The following is a 17,842-nucleotide window of genomic DNA, read 5'->3' on the forward strand; positions in this document are numbered from 1 at the left end:
GAGCCTTATTTTTTGCCATTTCCTTCAAAGCAGCCTGAACTACTTCTTTTGTCACCATAGGCTCTTGCTCATATGCTGTTTCATGAAATTCTTTTGTGTCTGCCAATTCCTTTCGATATAGTAACTCAGTATATTCTTTCCATCTTCTTTTAATACTTCCTGGACGACATAAATTTTAAATTCATAATAAAAACCTCCTTATTCCTAGGTATATTCCCAGGCATATGTTTTCAGTATACAGAAAATACAATACCCATAACAAATTTGCATAAAGAAAAACTATGATATATTCACACAATGGAATACTATGCAGCACTGAAAAACAAGTAACTCATAAAATATTACATATGGGTTACCCTGGAGGATATTAAGGTGAGTGAAATACCTCAGTCACAAATGGACAAATACTGTAAAATACCACTGTTATAAAACAGGACAGACATGGGGGTTGGGGGAAAACTAAGAGGAGATTAAAAAAACACTGCATTGGAAGAGATGAAAGAAATAACTATTTAAAAGAAATATATGATTAGGTATTATTTGTATGACAAAAGTCCAGAATAAATAAGAGGTACATAGCAAAGTGAACTGGGGGAGGGGTGAAGGGAAGAGAGGAAATTATACAACAATAAATGAATATATTTTTTTAAAAGTGAAAAAAGGTAAACTGATGAGACAGGAAAATGTGCAACTGTGAATGAATGAAAATCCAACTTTCCTATAAACTTTTGTTAAAATCAAATTTTAAAAAAAAATTATTTGCCCATAAATTTTCAAAGCAGCATTAATTCAGAGTAGTCATGAAATGGAAACAATTCAAATGTACATTAACAGACAAAGATAAAATTATATATTCATACAATTAAGTATTTATTATTTAGTCATAAAAAATAAAATATTAGTACATTCAGTATGGACAAAGCTTAAAAAACACTGTACTAAGCAAAAGAAATCACACACAAAAAGCCACACAATACATGAATCCATTTTTATAATATCCAGAACAGGCAACTCTACACCAATAGAAAGCAGATGAGTAGTTGCCAGGTGGTTGAAAGTAGAAGGAAACAAGGCAGGACTGCTTTTTATGCGTGATGAAATGTTCTGGAAATAGTAATAAATGTGTAACATTTGGCATGTAAATTATATCTCATAAAGTTTTTATAAACTCTCTTAATAGGAGGTATGGGGATATTGTTCATAGTAATTACTGGTAGTAATTACTTGTACAAATGGATTACCCAAAGTATCACTCAGACTATTCTTTTTTCAGTTTCTTTCACTGGAACATCAGTCTCACAGTAATTAACAAAACTACTATTATAGTATCTGAATTGAGTAACAAAGTAACATAAAAGTAACAATTGGTTCTAAGAAAATTTGGTATAGTAGTTATCTGTTTATCTATTTTATCCTATCACTACCATGACTTATACAGATGACAAAACCCTGCTTGCTGAAACTGAGTAAGACCTGAAGCACTTGCTACAGAAGGTCAAAGATTGCAGCGTTCAATATGGATTGAAACTCAACATCAAGAAAACAAGGTTTCTCACCAATGGACCAACTGGCAGCATCATGATAGATGGTGAAGTGATTGAGATTGTTGGCAGCTTTAGTTTGCTTGGTTCTACAATCAACACTCTTGGTACCAACTTCCAAGAAATTAAAAACTAATTGCATTGGGAAATTCTGCTATCAGGGATATTTCCAAAGTACTGAAGAGCAATGATGTCAGTCTAGAAACTAAGGTGCACCTGATCCAGGCCATAATCTTTACAATCACTTGCTTCAGAGAGCTGTACAATGACTAGGGATGATAGAAGGAGAGTTTATGCCTCTGAGCTTTGGTGCTGGAGAAGAGTACTGAATATACCATGGACTGCTAGGAGAACAAACAAGTTCATCCTGGAAAGGGTGAAGCCAGGCTGCTTCTTGGAGGCAAGGATTTACTGAAGCTTCGTCTGACATATTTTGGACATGTTGCAAGGAGGGAGCAGTTATTGGAGAGGGCCATCACGCTTGGGAGGGTGGAGGGACAGCGCAGTAAAGGAAGACCCTCAATGAGATGGATTGTTTCCATCACTGGGATAATTCAGAGACAGTGAGATTGTCAAGAGACAGAGCAGGGTTTAGGGCTGTTGTACATGCACCATAACAACACAACAACGATCAATATGCCACTTTAGAACTTTCTGTCCACTCTAGATAATTTCTTGTATTTTCTATTTTTTTTCCATAGCTTCTACTGTCTTCCACATGTATACTCAATAAAACAAATCATGTTCTGGTTATCATAAAAGGCACTGATAACCGTATTCAAAGGATCACATAGTGAGAAACTGGATACATTAATTCAATATAGTGAAGCTGAGAGACCTGTCTAAAAGTAGAAAACATACCTATGGAACTTGATCTCTGTGGTGTGCCACTCTATTAATATATGAAACTGAGCAAAATATGAAGTATAACCTAACAAAAACAATACACTTCAAGGAATGTGCCTTTGTTTTAAGTAACATACCTGAAGCCAATAAATGACATTTTGATGTATTTCTTCATTATACAACTTATAGTGTCACTATGATAGGCTTTCACTTTTTACCATCATGATAAAATCATACAGGATAAATGGGCTCAATATGCATATAAAACATATCCATATACCTTTGGATGATGAAGTTATTATGTTTATATGTATACATGCACAATATAATTTCTACATATAGTCTTTGCATTTATAAAAATAATACATGAATACAAAAACATTCAAACCACACTGGCAATCTGTGCCAGCTCCTCAAGACCTCTTTCCTAGGATTGATGATTCACCAGGAAGACTCACAGGACTATCCCTCTCTATATATATTGTCATATTATAGTGATATTCACAGCTATGATTTGTTATAAGTAATGGATATAAGCAAAGGGGAAAGCTACAAGTTTGGGGAGAAAATAAGCACAAGCTTTAAGTCTCTCAATGTCACTGGTCACACAGGTGCGGTTACTTTCTCCAGTAAGTAATTGTGAAACATGTGTGAAGTGCTGGTTACTGGGGAAGCTCATTAGAGACTATATGCCTAGGGTTTTTATTAGGAGTTCATCACACAGACATCTCTGTCTAACACATAACAAAATTCCAGACTCAGAAGGGAAAGCAGGTGTTCAGCACAAACCCGTATCATCCGTACATTTCAGGTACAGTGAGCAACTTGTATCATTTCTGTTAATTGTAGGAACTCTCCAGAAATCTAAATTCTCAAATACCAGCCAAGGACCAACCTTGTAAGCAAGTCTTTCTAAGGATAGTAGGTTCAAGTCTGCTATTAATAACTCTTTATCTGCACTTAAGTATAAAATGAGACAGCAAAATCCTCCTCTACTTCTACATTTCTCTCTTGAGGTAACCAATCATGTTAACTTAGTCAATTTACTTAGTCAATTTAGTCAACAGTTAATTTCTGTTTCACAAAAATTGCTACACCTAACATACCTGGATAAAGTACTTTATGCATAATATTTACAAGGAAAAATTTTAGAAGTTGATATGCTAATCAGAATGTATACACGCTATCAAACTTACTTGAAGTGACCAAAGGGGTTAACAAGGTTACTTACTCTCATCCACAGATTCAGAATGCCAGCATCTCTATATCCTTGGCAGTATTTGCTGTTATGAATTTCTGAATTTTAGTGCAAATCTGGTGGGAACCTCCCCCTTCCTGCCACCACTCCCAAATTAGTTAACTTGTATTTCTCTGGTTATTACGAAGTTGGCATCCCTTTTATATCCATTCTTGCATTTCTCGTAATTGCATTATGTTAGAAAAATTCATACCTTAGTATAATAGACCTACCAAGAATACTTTTTAATGATAAATAAAAACTCTTACTATATTCTGATTAACAACCTTCCACCTGTTAAATGTTTAATTTTCAGAAGTAAATTATTTTAGAGGGTATCTTCTATAATGTAATCACATCTACAGCTCAAATGATAAATCTAGCTAGAACATGTCATAAATGTCAAAGGCCAAACATACTTCCACCTGAAGAGAACTGGTAATTATTCTTTTAGTTTACGTATACAGTACACAGTTATACATGATTTATAGTGTTTATTATTTTGTAAGCAAAGCAAGCATATATAATAATTTATTTAGCCAAGTACCTATCTTGTTTCATTATTTGTAAAATGGATGTAATACTGAGAAATAGGTGAGATTTCATTAAGCACCTAATGCATAAATTGGTGTCAATTTAACATTTCCAGGATTCTTAGATCAACTCCTTGTTTTCATAATGTTTTGCCATTATGACAATTCTGATTACATTATCTAACTACCTTTCTTCATAGGTGAAAAGCAAGGTACAAGAGTAGCAGAAGGGCAATAAAAGGGTAGAAAAATGAAAGAAGTAGTAGTTCAGGATTAAGAAAAGGAAAGAAGAGCAATGAACCAAATTAGCAGACTAGAATTCTGTCCTGTTTCCCTTCCATCTTCCAACTTTGCTTCCTCCTAAAATGACTACAGGTTTACCTTTTAGGACAACTGATATATAACTGAAATTCACAAACAGGAACAATTCTCCCACCACTTTAAAAACAAAATAAAACTCAATTTCATCTATTAACTGAATGAACTCTTAATCTCCATTTGTAATTTTTTTTTTAGAAAATTTAATGTAAATGTCCCATCTGCCTCAGTATTTTTTGACAAAATTAACCATGAATTCTAACTGACAAATTCAAGTTTGATTCCAAACTCTCACTATGTTGTTGTTATGTGCCATCAAGTCGCTTGCGACTCATAGCAACCCTATGTACAACAGCTCTAAACTCTGCTCTGTCCTGTGCCAATCTTATTGTCTCCGACACACTCATCCCGAATGCCCCAGTCACCGAATCAATCCATCTCTCAAAGGGCCTTCCCCTCCTGCGCCTGCCCTCCACCCTTCCCAAGCATGATGTCCCTCTCCAAGGACTGGTCCCTCCTTACAACATGACCAAAGTATGTCAGACGAAGCCTCAGAATCCTTGATTCCAAACTCTCACTTATGAAATCTACTTGACATGATGGACACTTTCTTATAAAAAGCCTGTAAAACTCACTGATGTGGAGTCAGAATTCACAGCAACCCTACAGCAAATTTCTTGCGTAGATTTAAACTGATAGAGTGACAGCATTTAGATTAACAGTGCAACTCTTCACTCACTATGCCACTAGACCTGTTGATACTTCTGGGTTTGAAGGCTCAGGATCATACATTTGTGGGACAATTACATCAATTGCATAATTTCCTCTGACTGTATACTGAGAAAATAATTTGTAAAGCTAGACTCGATGACACAACCTTGCTTCTGAAATCAAAGAGGACGTAAAATGCTAGCTGCAAAAGCGTAAAAAAAACAAAACAGACCTATCATGTTCAATGTGGATTACATCTGAGTATCTAGAAGACAATAATCTTCACCACTGGGTCAACAGGCACTATCATGTTAAATGGAGAGAAGACTCAAGTTGTCAAAAATTTTATCTTGCTTGGTTCCACAATCAACACCCCTGGACTCAGTAGTCAAGAAATCAAAAGATGTATTGCACTGGGTAAATCTGTAGTAAAGGACCTCTCTATGGTGTTAATGAGCAAGGGTGTCAGTTAAAAGGGTCACTTAATCCAGTCCACAGTCTTTTCAATTACTTGTTATGCCTCTAAAAGTCGAACAATAAAGAAGGATGACAGAAGAATCAATGCCTTTGAGCTGTGACAGTTGAGAAGAGTCTGGAATATCCCATTGACTGTCAAAAGAACAAGTAATTATGTCATGGAGAAAGTGCAACCAGGGTGCTCCTTGGAGGAAAGGATGTTCACTTTGAAGCTTTGTCTCACATATTATGGGCAAGTTGCTAGGAGGTTCCAGTCCTTGGAAAAAGACATCATGCTTAAAAAGGTAATGTATCAGAAAAGGAGAGATGATTCTCAATGAGATGAACTGACACAGTAACTATATCAGAGATGATGAGGATGGCACAGGACAGGCAGAGTTCAGCTCTGTTATTTATAGGGGTCCCTATGAGTTGCAGTCGACTGAATGGCACCTAAAACAAGAACATCACTAACATTCCTTATAACCATGAAACTGAGGTCACTCTTCAAAGTCACCTTTCAGTCTAATAATTGATTGTCCTCTAAAATAAGCAATAAACTTGGAAAAGAATGTCTTTTTTAAAAAACAACTATATAAAAAGATCAACATTTATCCAAAAGCAAAAATGAAAAGGCAAGATATGACAGAGAAAATAGATGGATGGGGTAGGTTAGATGCAAACAGCACAGAACAATCTTTATATGAATTGATGAATAGCAGTTTAATTTGCTAAGCAAGCTTTTACCCAAAACACAAATACCAATTTTTACTTTGGTTTAGAGGACAAGGTCAAAACACTATAATAAACATAAGTCTACTACCAAATGCCTCTGCACATCACATATTTGCCACATTTTACATGTATGCTACACCAAGACAAACTATGGCCAGTAATGAAAAATCATATTCATTTATTTATGTATTGACTATAACTGCACTATCGTGAATGAGCTGAAGAATTTTAAGAGACCGTACTGTCTGCTAGACATTCCTCTAGGTCGTATAGCCCTGGTGTACAAGTTGCCGTACTGCTGTCACTTTTGGTTGCTGTGAGGCTGAACACTGTGACACGGATGTGTCAAATATGTTAATGGTTGGCTACCCAATGTGGACAGAGAGTGGGGTGGAGCTCCCCTATGAAAACAAGCTTGGAAGGAGGAGTGGCATCCACTTCCATAATAGCTTGCCTCCCTAAACGCTATGAACCTGGAGAGAGGATAAAAGGCACCCAAGAGTCGAGGACTCTCCTTCATAGGGTCTCTTATGAGTCGCCTGTGGCTTGAAGGCACTTAACAACAACACTGTCTGCTAAGTCTACAATGGTGGTAATTTTATTGTTATGCACCCTCCAGTCAGAAGAGATTCATAGACCACACTACATCACCAAAGTTTCTTAACAAGTATCACCTGAACAGTATGTTTTATATCTTTAGGCACAACTATTTGGAAGTTATAAAAAAATGGAATGGAATACATAAAGATCAACATCCTAGGGATTAGTGAGTTCACATGGACTGCTACTGGCCATTCTGAAATCAGATAATCATATGATCTACTATGCCAAAAATAAGAAATTGAAGAGGAATGGTGTTGCATTCACAGTCAAAAGGAACATTTGAAGATTTATCCTAACTTACAATGCTGTCAGTTGACACGGTAGTATCTACGTACATTCAAGGAAGATTTGTTACAGCTATTATTCAAATATATGCATCAATTACTAAAGTCAAAGATGAAGAAATTTAAGATTTCCACCAAAATTTTGCAGTCTGAAACTGATTGAACATGTAATTAAATGTATCAATAATAACTTGACTAAAATGCAAAATTTGGAAAGAAGGAAGGAATGGTAATTTTAAAATAAGGCCTTGGTGACAGAAAGGAGGCTGGAGATTGAATGATAGAATTTTGTAAATTTAATGGTACAACGACTATGCTTGCATATACCTCATCTGAAGGACTACACAGAAATCAAACTGACTATACTAATGGAAAGAGTTGGCAGGCTCAGTATCAGCAGTCAAAATGAGGCCAGTAGCTGACAGTGCAACAGATCATCAATTACTCATGTGCAAGTTCAAACTGTTGCTAAAGAAAACGAAACCAAGCCCACTAGAACTAAAGTATAGCCCTGAGTCTATCCAACTGATAACCATTTAGGAATTTCATAAATATGTCAACCAAAAATATTTTACACTAGTGACAAGTTTCTAAGTTTTGCGTAACAAATCCAAAAGACACAGAAATTTTCTGCTTCCTACAACAAACAAGGCCCCCTAAAGAGCATTACTTATAAAATAGTCTAAAGAAACTTCAGGGGGCAGGAACAGACTAACGAAGAGGGAGAAATTAGATCATTTCCTAGTTTCTGATTTTATAAAGCTGACAGGTGAATGCTGTCCCCCTCAAAAAAAGGAGGGGAAAATATCACAAATATGTAAAGTACCTATATACAAGGGTCTCAATAAATTTGTGCTTCCTCTTTATTTCCCTCCCCACCCTCTTTTCTGCTGTCATCAAGTTCTTCCTTAAAATGAAACAGATGATTTCATCTCATTTTGCTTTTATCATCATTTCACACTTTAACCTCTGATTGCAATCTGCTCTCTGAAGTGAATAATTTTGCATTCGAAGTAGGAAACAGCAGTAGTAACAGCACGGCTTTGGGGAACTCCCTCATCATGAATTTTCAACTTTGAAAAATAAAGGCAACAACAGCACTTAGCCTTTACAAAACTGGCTGCTGATGAAATTAATATCCAAACTCAGACTTTTAAACATTTCAGATTTCAACAACTGTGCCAAGTCCATGCGATGGGGGGAAAAATCTCCAATAAAAGGTGTCAAGACTACTATAACTCCACAAGTAAAAGGATAAAGCTGGACTCATTTCACAACATATAAGAAATTAACTAAAAATCAATCATATATATGTTAGATCTAGATAAATATATGTATAAATTAAAAATAACTCTTAGAGAAAGCATAGGGGTAAGAGTTCCAGATCTAATTTCTGGAATTCTTACATCAAATGCCAAAAATTTAATGAAGAAAAGACAAACTGGACTCCACCAAAATAAAAAAAATATATACAACAAAACTTTATCAAGAACGCAAAGAAATAACCTACAGAGTAGGATAAAATAGTAATGTATCTGATAAAGGTTTAACATTTAAAATCCCTACAACTAAAAAAAGTAACAATAATAAAATTTCCTATTCAGTAAGATGGTGTAGTGTAATAGAATTTTTCAAAAACGGCTTTCTGATCCACCAGCTCTGACTTTGCACTACAAGGCTGGGAGGGGTTATGCTAATGATAAATAGTATCTTTTTGGGTGAGAACATGCAAACAAGGTGTGTAGACTACTAATGATGGGATTGGTTTGTGTTGCCATCTTACTAGATTTAAATTGAGGTTTAGAGGAAGAAGCTGAGAGTCTCGCCACCAGAAAGAATCAGATTACAGGGTGTGTCCCTTTGGGCCAGAGATTCCTTTATCAGACTGGGACCTAGACAACAGCAGCAATAAAGAGCCAGAAGTAGCCTGGGGCTGCCACCTCAAGGAGCCACTGGGAGGGAGATGTCATAGTGGGCAGGACTAAGCAAAAGATACATGCTGGGAAAAGTAAGTAGAGGGTCAGCAAAAGTTACAAGGACCCTTAACTAGTGACACAGTCCAGCAACAACAGGCTTGAGTATGGAGAAAATCATGATGTTTCAGGTTAGGGTAGGGTTCTGATCTGTTTGATAGCACCTAAGGACTGTAGCCTTCAATACAGATTGCATCTCAACATCAAGAAAACAAAGATCCTCACCTCCAAACCTATTGGCAGTATCATTATAGATGGAGAAAAGATTGAGGTTTTTAACAATTTTATCTTCTTTGGGTCAACAATCAACACTCCTGACATCAGCAGTTAGGAAAGAAAAAGGTGAGCTGTTCTGGGAATATCTACGGACAGGGGCCAATCCAGAGTGCTAAGGAGCAATGGTGTCAGTCTCGAAACTAAGGTGCTTCTGATCCAGACCACGGTCTTCACAATTGCATGCTACATATCTGAGAGCTAGACAATGAGTAAGGATGTTGGAAAAAGAATTGATGTTTATGATTTGTGGTGCTGGAGAAGAGTACTGAAATACTACTCTCACATACCTTAGGCATGTTACCAGGAGGGACCACTCCTTGGAGAAGGACAATGCTTGAAAGAATAGGGGGTTAGTGCAAGAGAGGGAGACCTTAGATAAGACCAACACAATGACTATGGCAATAGAGTCAGATGTGTCAGAGATGGCAAGGCTGGCTCAGGATAGGGCAAGGTACAGAACTATGGTTCACAGGATCACTATGAGTCATAGTCAACTATACTGTACTGCACATAACAACAACAACATAGTAAACAAATGGGGCAAGAAAGTATATTAGTAGTTACCAGGTATAGAGTCAGGGAGAAAGAGGGTGAGGATTTATTGCTTAAAGGGCACAAAGCGTCTTGTTTTGTCAGTTGTCATGAAGTTAGCACCAACTCACGGTCGCCTTATTATTATATATAAAAGAGCTAAATGTTGTTTCGTCCTATACTTGAGTGCACTGTTGTAGCTATCGTCAGTACAACTTAGAGGTCTGTCTGGTTCTTACAGGCCTCTACTTATCAAATGTGATACTCTTTTGTAATGATTGCTCTTTCCTGATAACATGCCCAAAGTAGGTCAGTTTCGTGACATTCAAATATTGTGGTTGTATCTTTTTAGACTAATATTTTCATTCTTTTGCTAGTACACAATATATCCAATTTTCTTTACCAACACTACAATCTAAACATCAACTCTTCTCCTATCATCATTTCTGAACCAGTAAATTTTCATTCATTTTTAACTCCCATCACTTATTAGTTTTGCTAACTGTTAAAATCCACTCAATCTAATGCATAATTTAGCAAAGATCAATTAACTTTGCATTAATCCATTTGTTCTATCTAGTATTCAACTCTCAAAAGTTACTTCTGAATTTATGAGTAAATTAACTCCATCAGAGTTGTGCTCAAACTAGCAGGCCATTTTTTCCTTGGTATCAAAGGTTATTATGTTACATTCAATTAAGAGTATTACTGTCTCAAACAATGGTTTCCAACATTAGCTGTAGTTCTATAGTGAATGAATTTAGTCACTTCCTACCTTGAACTAAAGTAAACTGTGCTATATTACAGAAGACTTCAATGTGACTGATGTTTCTATTTCCTTAGTTTCTCATTTGTAAATTAAAGATATAATCTGACCAACCTACTAAATGGATCCAAATAAGTACTGTACCAATGTAAGCCAAAATCACCAATTTAGTCAAGACTCTTAATTCCAAATGACACTAACCTAAATCAAATTAACTTACAGAAATGAAATCTAAAGAAAGATTCCAAAAATGGCTGAATCAAACTCAAAAGATTTCATGAAATCTCTCCCAATTTTCTGGTTCCACTTTCCACTGTACATGCTTCATTCTGCAGCAGGCTCTTTATATATTATTGTAATGCGCTGTCAGGTCAAAAGTGACTCATAGCTGATCCTCCAGAAGGTTTACAGAAGTAGGACATCAAATGGGAGATTGCCCACGTTTCTCCTGGGAGCAGCAGGTGAATTTGAACTGAGAACTTTTTTTTTTAAAATTTTTATTGTATTATTTTTATGTGTACTGTCAAATCAGATCTGACTGGTACAGGAGGAGATTGCCCCCTCCTCCAGCAGAGCATCTGGTGGATTTGAACCACGTACCTCTGGGACTGCAGTGCAGGGTCTTGCCACTAGGCCACCAGAGCTCCCTTGAACTGAGAACTTTTGATTGGAGGGGCAACTCCTTATCATTAAGCCACTAGAGTTCCACTTTTCACTACATTGGCTTCATTCTGTAATAATTTCTTCATATAGAGGGAGAACAAAGACAGCTCCTCCTAAACTTAAATTAACTAGCACAGCAACCTAAGGAAACCCTTCGATCTAAATGTTTCAGCAATGTCTTAAGAACTCCTATGACACAAAGTCTGACATGTCTTCTCGCTCCAAAATTTTTACCAATTCTGACACCAACTATTCCTCACATGGTACTTTCTGCTGGATTCAATAATTTATTCCAATGGCCACTCAGACACTATACTCTCAATTATGAGGTTCATCAGGGAAGTGAAAGGCAACACTTTATGATCAGAATCAATTCAGAATACAGTTCATCAAGTAGAATGGCTTTCTCAGCCACACCAACAGGCGCACTTCTTTCTGGTGCTCAGAAATTACATCATTTCCCATTGCTAAAGGCCCAAGGCTTCTGCTTGCTTAGCTCTATAGCTCCATCAGTAAGTAACCAGAGCATCCAACTCCACCAGTAAGCTCAAAGGTATGCAGCTCTCACAATTTAAAGAGCAACTCTTACCTCTGCAAAATGCCTAGAGGCACCACATTTTTCCAGTGAGTTTCCCTGTCCTAAGGTGCTGAGTTTTCTCACTCTTGAGCCAGGAAGGCCATCATATCTCAGCATCTACAGAGCTACAGTTCCCTCTTGAGATTTTCTAAGGGTTTCTCAGTGCAGGGATCTTGGGCTTTTCTTATTTACCAAACTAATTCGTTTGGTGGACTATTTTATTTGCATAGTTCTACTGACTGCATCACAAACTGCTTTTACATTTACAAATGGTTTAAAAGAGTATGCAGTATAGACTCATAGGTGGTCTGCAAAACCTAAAACTCTCATTTACGAAGCCCTTTTCAGGAAAGGTTTGACGATACCAGGCTGCTCACAAATAGCCTAATTTTTCAAATATTCTCTAAATTTGTTTGTTTTATCAAAATCTCATCTACCTCATATCCCTTCAATGAATTCCTTTTTTTCAGAGTTAATATTATCTCATTTAGTAAGCACTGCCTTGGATTTCAAGAGCTCTGATGACACAGACCACATGGAGTTGTGCTGTTTTTTAACCCTAAGGCAGCACCCCTTTGGAGGTTTGAATCCACCACTGGTTTCTTGGGGAAAAGATGAGCAATCTCTTATCATGCAATTTATAGTTGCCCCATCCCCACCTCCAGGGTCAGCTTGAGTTTGAGTGCTTAGTATTTTTCACTGAAGTAAATATAAACATTTCTGAAAATTAGCTAATCAACAACTCTGGGAAACAAGGCCCCCTTACAGGCTCAGAAATCCAATGGAGGGTTGCTATGTACTATACCAACTTGACACTAGTGAGTCTGGACAGGTGTTGTAGTGTGTCTTGTTTAGCAGGCTATGTGACTATGGAAAGGCAGTAACTAGATCAAAAGAATTTCTCAAAGATCTTAAATGTTAGTAGCATTGTAATTAGACCAAGAAATATAGTTAACATTTCTAAGAAAAGACAGTGTAGTTAAGGATTTAACTGGATCTATAGTCAACACTCACAAATGCAGGAGTCAAGAAATCAATGTATTGTAGTAAGCAAATCTGTTACAAATGATCCCTCCTCTAAAGTGTTCAAAAGTAAAGATGTCACCTTGGGGATTTGAATATGTCCAAGCCAAGGCATTTCAAGAGCCTCATATAGATATGAAAGCTAGATAATAAATAAGGAATATGGATGTTAGCAATGAATATAAAATAAACTATGGGCTATAACAAAAACCAAGTAAATCTACTTGGGAAGAAATACAGTCAAAATGCTACTTAGAGGCAATGATGTCAACTGTATCTGACATGTTGTTATTGCCATCGAGTCAGAGACGACTCATAGTGACCCCATGAACAAAAGACATGGACAGAGGTATATCTTTCGTCCTTTCTCCAGGTTCATAGGGTTTCCTGAGGCAAACTATTTACGGAAGTGGATGCCATTCCTGCTTCCAGCTTGTTTTAATCAGAGAGCTGCACCAAACACTGTCCACCACAGAAACCATTCTCACATTTGATACATCAGTGTCAGTGTTCAGCTCCATGACAACCACGAGTTGCCTCTGTACAGCAAGTGGACATACCAGGGTTACACAACCTAGAAGAATGTTTCACCAAAAACAAGTAAAGGCAGGCCTGAGGGCTGCAGATTAGAGTCAATCACCTTTGGCTTGAGAGCATGACTTTCTGTCCACTAGGCCAACTGATCTCTCTCTATGCTGTTGTCATTAAGTGCTGTCGAGTCGGAGGTGACTCATAGTGACTCCAAGAATGAGAAAGACCGGGACACTGGCATAACTGTATCTGACATACTTTGGACAAATTATCAGGAAGGACCAGGCCCTAAAGAAAAATATCATACTTCATAAAGCCAAGGGGGTTTGGGGGGAAACAGGAGAACCTCATCAAGGAATGGGCTCAAGCATAGTAATGAGTGTGAGAATGGCATAAGACCTGGCAGCATTTCATTCTGTTGTACTCAGGGCCATTATGAGTTGTTAACTATCTCAACAGCACTTAGCAAAGACAGCAATAACATGCATATATTTACTCAGTTTAACAACAACAAAAATCAACAAGAACAAGTTGGAAAGTAATGAAGGTACCTATTTATATATAACATAGAGAAATAGGGTGTGACACCACTCCTACTCTATTCTTCTATAAAGTTTTAACTTTTTGTACATTGTTAATGCATTGCATATCTTTCAGAAATTCAATTAATAAAGATGGAGGGGGAAAGCCTGTCAAGCCAGATATAAACGGATTGTGTATCAACTTGTCAATCAAAAAATAGGTTAACATGCAAGTAACAGATTTCCCTATTATATACTATTTCTGAGTAGAGATTTAGTGTCACCTAGTTTTGTTATAAATGTTGTCCAACATTTTGTAAATGTTTTCCTAACAAGTTGCTCTGTACCATGTCACAGACACTATTTTCCAAAGATCAGAAGTTAGGAGGCAGACTAGAGATAAAGGTAATAATCAGAAATCCTTCAAGATAATACTGAAGTCACATGAGTGAATAAAAATATCAAATGAGGACTTATATAGTGAATAATGAGAAGCGGCTCAAGGACAGAATAGTGGGGAAGAAAAATAATCATACAACTAGAAGAAGAGTCAATAATGAAACAGAAAAAAAGACTCGAAAAGCAGGCAAAAAAACAGATGTTAAGTGATGTTTCAATAAAGGGAAGTAAAGAGGGCAGTAATGAAAGGTACAGCTCTTTCATTACATCTTTTTTTCATCTTCTGATGTGTAACTCTTTTGATATAGCTCAATGAAAGGGAGGTCTGCTGGCCTACTCGTAAGAATCCGAGCTGCAATCACAAAGGCACAAAAAGGTTCAAATCCACCAACTGCCCCTCAGGGGAAGGACTGGCAATCTCCTCTCATGTAATTAACTGCCTTTCAAAACATGCTTGAGGATCTGCTATGGCCAAGAAAAATAGAAGGACAACTATAAAGTATCCAAATAGGGCCTAGAAACACAATGGTTAAGTGCTCAGGAAATAACCAAAAGGTCCATCGTTCAAAACCACTAGTAGTTCTGTTTTGTTGCTGTAAAAAACAAGAATTGGCTATCTGCTCCCATAAAGACTATAACCTGGGAAACACCAAGGCTCAGTTCTTCTGTCTTTTTGGGTTTGATGAATTGAAATTGACTCTACAGCATAAAGAAAGATTAATTACCCACTTACTCTGTGTTCCTCCTTGGCATGCATACAATCTCTATTTACAGTATTAGAAATAAAGAATTATACATAAAGCATAAGTGACGGGAATTTTCTGAGCTGTAATACCACTCCATTTCTCTCTTACACTTACTTTCAACACACATCAATGAATTGTAGACACACAAGCAAGTAAAGCAATGAGTAAACAAGAAAAGTGCACATGTAGAGGAAGGCCCAAAGGCAAAAGTAGACATACAGGCACAAAAAAAAAGGCAGTATTACATTATGTAAATTTTAGATACTTTGTGAACTAAAGGAACCAGTTAGTGAATTAGTGTAAAACCTATTAGGAAGAAAATAGTCATTCAGCTAGTGTTAGATCTGGGCATATGTAAATATATTCAGCAAATAAAGATACAGTGACTAGATGTAATATTTTGGAAAAATTTTTGGAAAAATTTTTGGAACAGTTATTTTTTTTATTTTTATGGTTACCTATTTTAGCATTTTATATACTTAAACAATTGTTTATTAACTCTTCAGTACCATAAATACTCAGCTCATAGATTGTCTTTTTTTACCCCATAGATTGTCTTATAGCTTCCACACAGAAACCATAAAACTTGTCTGATGTTTAATGAGTACCGTATACATGAAATAACACCCTATTAGAACCAAAAGAATGTTTTCTCAAGTCACAAGGGCTCTCTGTACTTCTTATTTGCATCTCTGAAAGAAGGTGGGTGGGGTTTGGGACTGGAACCTTAAAATAGTAGCTTAATAATCTGCCCCCCCCTCCTTTCCAATTTTGCTTCACGGACTTTGTAGGAAATACTTTTTGGGCTGACTGCCAAGTCTGTGAACCATCATCCCTCCCTTTATCTGTGAAAAATTTCTTCCACATACTTATCAATACAATCTCCAACTCGGTCTATCCTACAGTTAGACTGCACAATATCCATCTTACATCACTCTGGAATTTGAAATTGAGATATAGCAATTTCAAATCATTCTGAGCTATTCATCAAAACCAAGGTCAAAGGAGATGGGTTATATCCATCATATTGTTGTTATGTGCCATCAAGCTGCCTGCAACTCACATCAACCCTATACACAATAGCTTTGAACCCCGTCCTGAGTCAATTTGACTGCCTCTGATACACTTATCCCTATTACCCCTGTTAATGTGTCACTCCATCTTATCCTTCTCCCATACTGTCCCTCTACCCTTCCAAGTATGATGTCCCTCTTCAAGAACTAGATCCTCGCTTTCTCTTAGGTTTGGATCAGGGGGCAGTCGGGTTCTTTCACTCAGCCATGGCCAAAATCAAGGCTCAGGATCTTCGTGGCAAGAAGAAGGAGGAGCTGTTGGAACAGCTGGACGATCTGAAAGCGGAGCCTTCCCAGCTGCACGTTGCCAGTGACAGGTGGAGCAGGTTCTAAGTTCTCCAAAGAGTCCAAAAATCCACTGCCCATGTTCTTACTATTAACCAGACTCAGAAGCAGAACCTCAGAAAATACAATAAGGGCAAGAAGTACAAACCCCTGGATCTGCAGCCCAAGAAAACATGTGCCATGTGCCAAAGGCTCAACAAGCACGAGGAGAACCTGAAGACCAAGAAGCAACAGTGAAAAGAGTGCCTGTACCCACTGTGGAAATACACAGTCAAGGCCTGAACTTCTTAAATAAATAAAACACAAAACTTAAAAAAGAAAAAGAAGTAGTCCCTCCTGGCAATACGCCCAAAGTATGTGAGACGGAGTTCCAAAATCCTTGCCTCCTAGGAGCAACTTGGTTTCACCCTCTCCAGGAAGACCTGTTTGTACTCTTGGTAGTCCACAGTATGTTCAATACTCTTCTCCAGCAACACAACTCAAAGGCTGTAAGATTGCTTTATTCAACAACCCATGGAGTAGAGCCCAAAACAGGAAAATAAAAACAAAGAGAAAAGGTAAATCAGGTATGCAGAGACCAAAGACAAGTACCCAAGTAATGCAGAGACAAACTATTAAAAGAGCCTAAATATGCCTGAATAGACCATGGACCATTTTTGTAAAACAATCACATTTGAGCTAAGTTTGTAAGGTAGATTAAGTAAGTAAAAGAGATTTCAGATGTAGGAAGTAAACAACATTTAAATGACATGGAGATACAATGCTACGTTTTAGATGAGATGAATAGGATGTCAGTATATAAGGTAAGGAAAATCTGTGTGTAAGAAAAGCTACACTAAATTTCTAAAAGGATATCCAACTCCTTGAGTTTGAGCTGAAGATGAAATTGACCTCTGAGTTCCTTGGTGAAGAGTATTTGAAGTTCAATTACGGCATAATTGTTCAGTCTTGCAGTACCTAGTGTGAAGGACTTTCGAAAACCTAGTTCTAGCTATGTGGTCAAAGTTCTAAACTCTGGTAAGATCACTGCTCTACAATGACCTCTGTCCGAGCCATTAAAAGTCTTAGTAAAGAGGGAGCTCCGGTGGGCTAGTGGCAAGAAGCTGCTCTGCAATCCCAGAGGTGCTCTGCTGGAGAAGGAGGGGCAATCTCCACTGGTACCAGTCAGATGCTATTTGATGTGCTACACACACACACACACACACACACACACA

The 17,842-nt window shown here is 37.2% G+C and overlaps 1 protein-coding gene and 1 pseudogene across 1 annotated transcript in view; one reads left to right on the forward strand and one right to left on the reverse strand.

Moving 5' to 3' along the window:
• The window catches only part of PTPN12 (protein tyrosine phosphatase, non-receptor type 12), a 101,704-nt gene that overhangs the window by 68,773 nt on the left and 15,089 nt on the right, over positions 1-17,842 (reverse strand). The window lies entirely within an intron of this gene.
• On the forward strand, positions 16,551-16,910 carry LOC102847667 (annotated as a pseudogene).

Source organism: Elephantulus edwardii, unplaced genomic scaffold, assembly GCF_000299155.1.
Source record: "Elephantulus edwardii isolate Elephantulus edwardi_28Jun2011 unplaced genomic scaffold, EleEdw1.0 scaffold00022, whole genome shotgun sequence".
Lineage (NCBI taxonomy): Eukaryota > Metazoa > Chordata > Mammalia > Macroscelidea > Macroscelididae > Elephantulus > Elephantulus edwardii.